The sequence below is a fragment of the Schistocerca nitens genome, chromosome 5 (genome assembly GCF_023898315.1).
Source record: "Schistocerca nitens isolate TAMUIC-IGC-003100 chromosome 5, iqSchNite1.1, whole genome shotgun sequence".
Lineage (NCBI taxonomy): Eukaryota > Metazoa > Arthropoda > Insecta > Orthoptera > Acrididae > Schistocerca > Schistocerca nitens.
Window position 1 is genome coordinate 460333039 of NC_064618.1, and position 8647 is coordinate 460341685.

The window sequence follows — 8647 nt, forward strand, 5'->3', positions numbered from 1 at the left end:
TGCATATTGACTCCTTTTTCTCAAGGTTCTGGGCAGATTGGGAAGTACTGTTTCCTGTGAAATAGATGATATTTGGAAAATTCTTGTACCTCTTAATTTTTCCATGTTAGTAAGTTTCTGCAGATTCTTTGCAAAATCGTGTAATGCTGATGGCGAGAAATCCAGTGTCACATCACTGTCCAACTCGGATACATAAAATGTGGCTCACAACTTTTTATGATGCCAGTCTGTGATTACTTTCAGTTTAAAGGCGTATGTTCAATCACAACGCCCTGCGAAATGCGGAACTGAGGAGGCAAAAAACGGCAGGTTTTTTTTCTGCAGTTATTTAAAAGTTTCATATTGCTGCAGTAAATTAATATTATTGTTTTCCTACGGTCGCAGGTTCGAATCCTGCCTTGGGCGTGGATGCGTGTGATGTCCTTAGGTTAGTTAGGTTTAAGTAGTTCTAAGTTCCAGGGGACTGATGACCTCAGACGTTAAGTCCCATAGTGCTCAGAGCCATTATTGTTTTCTTCTACGAGAAATTTAATTCTTTTAGATTATGTAGCGGCTTTGCTATCCTAACTGTTATGCTGACTGAATAAAATATAAACAGCACTGATGACAGAGAGAAGTCTCTGTAATTAGTAGTAATATATAAAATAAATTTTGGTGAGTGTTTCCGAAGTGCTGTTGGTGTCCTAACAGCCTCCTAAACAGTCATCGCAGTTCAGATGGCGTGGGCACATCTTCTGTGCTTCGCTGGAATCCACGATTACCTCAGCTCAAACTAGCACTGGCTCATCACTCGGGAGCAGGATTATCGGTGCTTCGCAGTCGGAGTCTGTTTTTCAACCTATCCGTGTCACATTAATCTTAGGTCTGTGGTTGGAGGTGAAGCAGGGCACGGGTTAAAAGCCGCAGAATTCTCGCGGTTATTCTTACGTAAGGCAGTCCTTCTGAAAACTGACGTGAGCCTCAGGTGCTACAAGGCAACAGCTGGATGTCTCTAGTGGCTACTGTTCAGCCTAATTGCGGTGTTTGCCAGCAGCACGCCAATGCAGCATCAGTACACATTTCATGGAGCTAGGTGAAAAGCCGTGGAAACATTCAAAATTAGTCGCGATAGTGAAAAGCCACTGGATAATGGCAGTGCAGAAAGGCACACAAGAACACACAATTCTGTGAACGAGACACTGGCGCCACAGCCTCTACAGTTAGTCATATCCTGTTGCAGCCTGCACGCTACTCAGTACAAGTGACTAACCATATCCTGTCCTTCACTGCTCCAAGAAAAATTGATTTTTCGATTTTAGATTAAAACAAGAGTGACAGAGGGCAAAGTATTTCCATTTAATTTCGCGTTACAGTGGAAGCTAATGGGACGTGTCTGAATTGAAATTACAGCGTTAATTTTATTCTAGATGCGAGATCTTTCAGTCGAGGACGCGCTGCAACGTAGGTCATAGTTATACCCAACTCTCAAATAATCAAATACAATATGGGAATTACAGAACGCACGGAGCAGGTTCTAGTTTCAACACAACAACATCTTTTTCAGTTCACCAACGGTGTTACTTCGTTTTGGGTTCCAAATGCCTGACTGGGTGGAGATGTATAGATGAGCATTCTACAGATCCTCAAGATGCTGTTCACAGCCTTACTTACTCAGAATCGGAATTTTACTCAAAACGCCTAGAAATAAAGTTGTGCTGGGTCTTTAGTTATATTTAATGAACGGTCATTAATGTTTATTAGAAAATAAAGTGTATAGCGCAAATGATGTGGGAACCTTTGGTTCTGCAAAACACAAATGAGATTTAATCAGATTATGCACTTACAGCACTGAAGAATAATGCTTTTATTCTGTTTTGAAGCTCGTATAATTAATTTACTACAAAGCAAAATCAACCTATAAATGAGAAGAAACACAATAAAAAGTACTGTCGCTCAGAGCGATGAAATATTGAAGGTTATTTCACACCGTGTCAGCGTAATGTCCCAAATTTGCTTTAGTCAATCTCGTTAACTTACATTACTTGAACCTGTAACTGTTTCATTTATAGTATATGGACGAGGCTTCACAGGTCAGTTTCACTGCACCTCAGAATTAAAATTTGTTATTTATTATTACAATAGAAAAACGTAGATTCTTTTTATGCTCTTTAGGGGTACATGCGAAAAGATATTTAGCAAATGCGATTTCTACGTGTTCTCGCTCCCATGGAACTGACATTAATGTTTTGTTCTTACACTTGTCGGTTATCACGAACATATTTTATTCGTTTCCTGCTTTTCTCATTCAGCATTTATTGTTATTCACCAGGTTCTCTGCATCTTTTTAAGTGTCTCCTTCTGGGTCTTCATCTTCGATACTTTACGCTACATGCTACATTGGCTCGCTCTCATAAGAATGTTATGAATACGAACGTTTGTGTGTGTGTGTGTGTGTGTGTGTGTGTGTGTATGTGTGTGTGTGTGTGTGTGTGTGTGTGTGTGTGTGTGTTGGTATGTCTTTTATTCCTTCACGCTGAAACAGCTGGACGGATTTGGATGAAATTCGGAATGGGGATAACTTATACCCTGGATTAACACATAGGCTACCTTATATATATATATATATATATATATATATATATATATATATATATATATATATATATATATATATATATATCATTGGGGGAGGAGGTGAAAAATAATATAGCCCACGAAGCGCGAGTATCCATACTTCGTTCAACTACTATTTGAAAATGATAGCACGTAGTGACTTGCAACAACTTTGGTCGTAATATTAAACATTTACGAAACTTTTCTTACTGCAACCCCCACAAAATAATGAACCGAAACTTATCGCTTACTATATTTTCGCTGCTCATGCAGTAAAATTGCCACATGGAGCACAATGTAATTTTTTACTTCTTTACTGGTAACTGTATTCGCGACACATATTGTAAACTGGTTTCGCGTATAGTACTGAATGAACCACCAAAATTATACCATTGAACGACTCCTTGTTCCGGAGATATGACGTCACAAACATTAAGATACGTAATAAACTGCCGCATTATGTCACATGTTTAAATTTATTAACTCTGTACCCGCAACAGATTTGTCAGACAGTGACCTCATACGTTGCTGAATGTACCTACAAAAATATATCATTGCACAACACACAGTTCAGGAGATATCACTTTATAAATACTGCATGAAAACCTGCCGCATCATGCTCGCGTTGAAATTTGTCATACCTTTACTACTAACTGTTCGAAATACATTTCGCGGACAGTATCCAGATCCGCCACAGATTATACCTAGAAAAATATATCATTGTACGACACATCGTTCAAGAAATGTGAGGTCGTAAACAATGAGATGCATGAAAACAGCCACATCGTGGTTGATGTTATAGTTTGTTACTTATTGAGCACTAACTGTATTCACAAAACATTTCGCAGACACTAATTGCATATACCACAAGATGTATATACAAAATTATATCATTGTACGACAGATAGTTCAGAAGATACGAAGTCATAGACATTGATCTGCGTTAAAATGAAACTGCAGGGCGGAATCCCCTTGATATAAAAGTGAAATATGTGTACAAATGCGTGTGAAATATGTTAAATGTATGAGAAATAGAGCTGACATGTGTATACGTGAGCAAAGCCAAGGGTAAAAAGCTCCTCCTAAACCCCTGGAATGGTTTCAACTAAATTTGGTATAGACACTAGTTACGATCAGCAAAGAAATACTGTAGGGGTAAGAACCACCAACGTCCTATTGAGGTGGGAGACAACTTGGAGACGGGAGAAGGAAATGGGCAGATAGAGTGTGGGAAGGAGGAGATGGAAAGAGACAGGGGTGGAGGGGAGGGGCAGAGAGCTGGGGGAGGAGATATTGGACAGTGAAAAGGAAGAGCGGAAAATGGACACAGAAAGAGAGAGAGACACGAGGAGATCGATAGGGAGAGGGAGTGTTGGAAGTGAACAGAGAAAGGGGATGGGGAAGATGGGCTAATAGAATATTCTCGTACACACTCCGGCGAACAAGTCTCGCAACGTTGTTTAAACAGGCATATTGCAGCAGAGACTCGCATCTGGCTCTCTGTACACACCGAGACATTTATGATATTTCCCACGCTAAGCTTGTCTCAATCAGTCATGAAATTATTTACTCTCTTTTCTGGCACACGTTGTAATTCGCTATTCGGTCGCTTAAAAGCATTTTCCGTGAAGTAAACGAGTGAGTTCTGTCACCTTTTCCCATCATCTCAAAATCTGTGTGCTGCGCAGCAAGAGACAAATTTTGCGATGGTGCATACGCGTGGATAGTTACCGCTTAACTGCGGGTAACACCGTTGGGCAAGCTAGTTTGTTGTGAATTCTCACTTCCTGAAGCAAGTCGTCCTTGTTGCCCTCTGCTTCTTTTCCTCGTGTCGCCTCGTGTTTCTGTGCTTTCGCTGTGCCTAAACACCCTCTTACATTTAGGCACTGCGCACTGAATATTCACATGAAAACTCTCATTTAAATTTCACACTGAGTTTTCACTTGTCATTAAAGTAATCCAGATAGACCCAAACTTGTAGAGAACAGCCTAGTTCCAGAACTTTAGAGACCTGTTAAAAAAATAGTTTCTATTTCCAGAATATCCGAGAACACTGAACAATTCACCAAAAAATTCTAAAGATTCTTCGAGAAAATTCCTCAAACTCGTATGTCATTCGAACACATCCATGAAATTTACGGAACATCTTCAAACACAACTGCATTATTTCAATCTGTTCTGCTTCAAATTTTTTGAAATACCTTTCATTCTCTTGGGAGCGCGCTGTTGAAGTAATGACCCTCATAAAACTGTAGACTTTTCAGCCCAATATCCGGAGAGTCGGCAGTGAGGCTGGGGGAGCCCCAGTATGGAATATATGGGATACGTATTCCAGTTCCGCCATCTACTTTATAGTGGTGGTATGCCTCCTCAAAACTTTGGTGAGAACCGGCGCATAGGAATGCAACTGTACAATGGCGAGAGGAAGACAAGCAAAAATATTACGAGATTATGAACGAGAAGAAAGGGATGCAACTTTAAGTCGCCTGGTAGAATTTTGTGCAGAGCACAACTTAAACCTTTCAAACATTTGGATTAAGTATCACGAAAGAATGTTGAACGTGTCGAAGAGACCTTCAGACACCGGACGGTTTTATGCCGAGTGTGTAATATTAATACAGATTTCGAAACTAGATTTTAAGCTACCAGACCTTCCAGCAATATATGTGGATTCTGAACACAGAGAAAATAGTGAATGCGGCTGGGGATCAGCCAGGGAAACAGAAAAGGTGCAGTAGAAATCAATCGGTAGCACATGAGGTAGCAATGGTAGTGTTACAGAAGACGGTGCTACTGAAGCAGCGCTCTTGAACACATTATTCCGTGATTGCTTCACCAAAGAAGACGAAGTAAATGTTCCAGAATTCAAATCAAGAACAACTGCTAAGATAAGTAACACAGACGTAGATACGCTCGATGTGGCGAAGCAGTTTAAATTATTTAATAAAGGCAAAGCCTCCGATAGCTCCGTACTTAGCAGCCGTAGGCAGCCGCTCGCTTGTCTGAAGATCCGTAACTAAAGACTGAAGAGTTGCTCATGTCACACCAGTACTCAAGAAAGGAAAGAGGAGTAATCCGATGAATTATACATCTTTATCACTAACGTCGACTTGAAGCAGGATTTTGGAACATATAGTGCACTCGAACATTTTAAATTACCTCAAATAAAACGATTTATTGGTAAATAGCCAATAAGGTTTCAGAAAATATCCTTATTGTGAAACACAATCGGCTACTTACTCTCACGAAGTAATGAGTGCTATCGTCGTGGGATCTCAAACTGATCGCATACTGGAATCCATATGGGATTACTAGTTGAAACCCATATTGTGTTTCCACACCGTTTCTCACAAGCGACTCATAATCAATATGCATGCCTACGCAGTATCGTATGAGTTGTGCAACTGAACTCGTGGTTTCCTGTCAGAAAGGCCACAGTCCGTAGTAACTCACAGAAAGTCATCGAGTAAAACAGGAATGATATCAGGCGTCCCCCAACGAAGTGCTGTAGGCCCTCCGTTGCTACTGATCTACATAAAAGATTTAGAAGACAATTTGAGCAGTCTTCTTACATTGCTTGCCGATATGCTGTTGTTTGCTGCCTTGTAAAGTCTTCAGAATATCTAAACCAACTGCAAAATGATTAGACATGATATCTTTGTGGATCTAAATTGGACATTGCTACTAATTAATGAAAAGCGTGCAGTACTAAGTATGAGTACTGAAAGAAATTCGCTTGATTTCCGTTACACTATAAATCACATAAATCTAAAGTTTGTAAACTCAACTAAATAGTTGGCAATTACAATAACGAATAATGTAACTTGGGAACGAACACATAGCTAATGTTGTGGGGGAAACGAATCGAAGACTGCGATTTATTGACAAAATACTTACACAATGGAACAGGTCTACAAAAGAGACTGCGTACACTACGCTTGTCCGTCCTTTCTAGAGTACTGCTGTGCAGTGTGGGATCCGCAACAGATAGGTCATGCAAAAAGTTCAAAGATGGGCAGCTCGTTTTGTACTATCGCGAAACAGGGGAAAGACTGTCACGGATACATATGTGAGTTGGAGTGCCAATCATTTATTAAAACAAAAGCGTTTTTCGTTGCGGCAAAATCTTTTCCCAAAACTGCAGTCAACAACTTCCTCCTCCGAACACCGTTTCCTTTTGGCCGCCTCATATATAGGAAGAAATGATCATTGTAACAAAATAAGAGAAATCAGATCTCACGTGGAAAGATTAGAGTGTCCGTTTTTCTTGCGCGCTATTCTAAAGTGAAACGATAGAGAAATGGCTTGAAGGTGGTTCGATGAACCCTCTGCCAGGTACTTAATTGTTAATTACCGAGCATATGTTAAATTTAGTGTATGAAGGGAGAAAATATAAAAATGCAGCAGATGAAGCAAGCAAAATGGAATACAGACGTCTAAAATTGAGAGAAGGTCCAAAATGGCAAATCGATAGTGACTAGAAGAGAAATGTAAAGCTGTAGAATCGTATATGACTTCAGCTAAGATATCTAGTGGATACATAAAAAAATGAAACAAATCTCCGGGGAAAATAGAAGCACCTGAATGAAAATCAAGAGCTCAGAAGTCAGACGAATGATAAGTAAAGTAGGGAAGGCTGAAAGGTGGAAGGAATATGCAGTAACGTCCTCAACAGGGGTTGAGTAAGGTCCTCCTGAACCCATCGATTCCGTATTGACGTGAGAGTCGTGGGATCCCGACCAACGCAACTCGCAACAACGCGGAACGATGAACTACAAACTCGATAGGCTACAATCCTGCCGCTATCGAATGCTGCCAGACGTTTCTCGTACCTTATTCGAGGCATAACACGGTCTTCTCACGACCAACCAATATTCAAACGAGATTTCTGAATGAGAAACCAGCTGTATAACCATTCATTATACATAGAATGAACATGACGTTACTCCTACCTGTTTTGTGCGGCTGTGCTGAAATGCTAATCATTTGCATATCCAAGCGTGAAGTACACTTTACGGCTATTTGTCATTTTCTTTAATCTGCCTTCATGGTATTGCAGTTTTAGCGGTAAACAGTGTATTTTACGTCTTTGCTTGTATGTAGATTATGTCTCATAAGTTACAGGAAACTAGAAAGATAAGTGTTGACGACACATGGCTACTTATTTATTGGCAGTGCTGCAGCGCATGCAAAACGTCTTCAAATATACCCACGCGAAAGATATGGTAGTGTAACGAATAATGGCAGCCACTTTACAAAGAGATCGTCTCACCACTGATAAAGCGGTTATCTCTTCAGACTACAACTTGACTTTTTTATTCATTTCTTCGTTAACTTTTCTGTGTTCTTTCCTTTGACATCTTTAAACACCCGAGTGACAGTGTTACCAATATAAGGGGATGTTCTCCACTTTTTTCTATTGCACATTTATTTACATCAACGTAATATACATAAATGGTTCCCATAAAGTCTCGCAATCATTTCAAAAGATAATAACTGGAAACTATTACAGATATGGAGAACTATGGTTTGTTGTAAAACGATTAGCAGCTCTCATACTTTTTACCTTTGTCTTTTTCTGCAGATTTCGCTTGGGGTACATCAGAATGGTGACAGAACAATATAAGGCGCAATTGTCATCTGGTATGTAGAATTAAAATCTGTAACAACGATACTATGGAATTATCGACGCCAGTATGGGAGCGTACCACCAGAAAAAAGAACCTAAAGAGGGCGTTCAAAAACTTCAGAGAGGCAGGCAGCGTCAGAGACCTTCCTAGAAGTACACATCCCCCTGTACTCAGGCACGTGTTGACGGAGTGTAAGATGCGCTTCAGTACATCCCACAGAAATCAAATCGCCGAGCATCACACGTACTGCAGGGAGCAAGATTAACTCTCCATGAAGTGTTACATGTGTTGTTACTCCTTTTTGCATACGTGGTCCATCCATTACAGCTAAAAAGTCGCCCTCTGCGGTCTAAAATCGTATGTTGCACGTTGACCTTCATACATGTTGATGGTGGCTACCTGAAAAGATGCCTGTTTTCAAATGA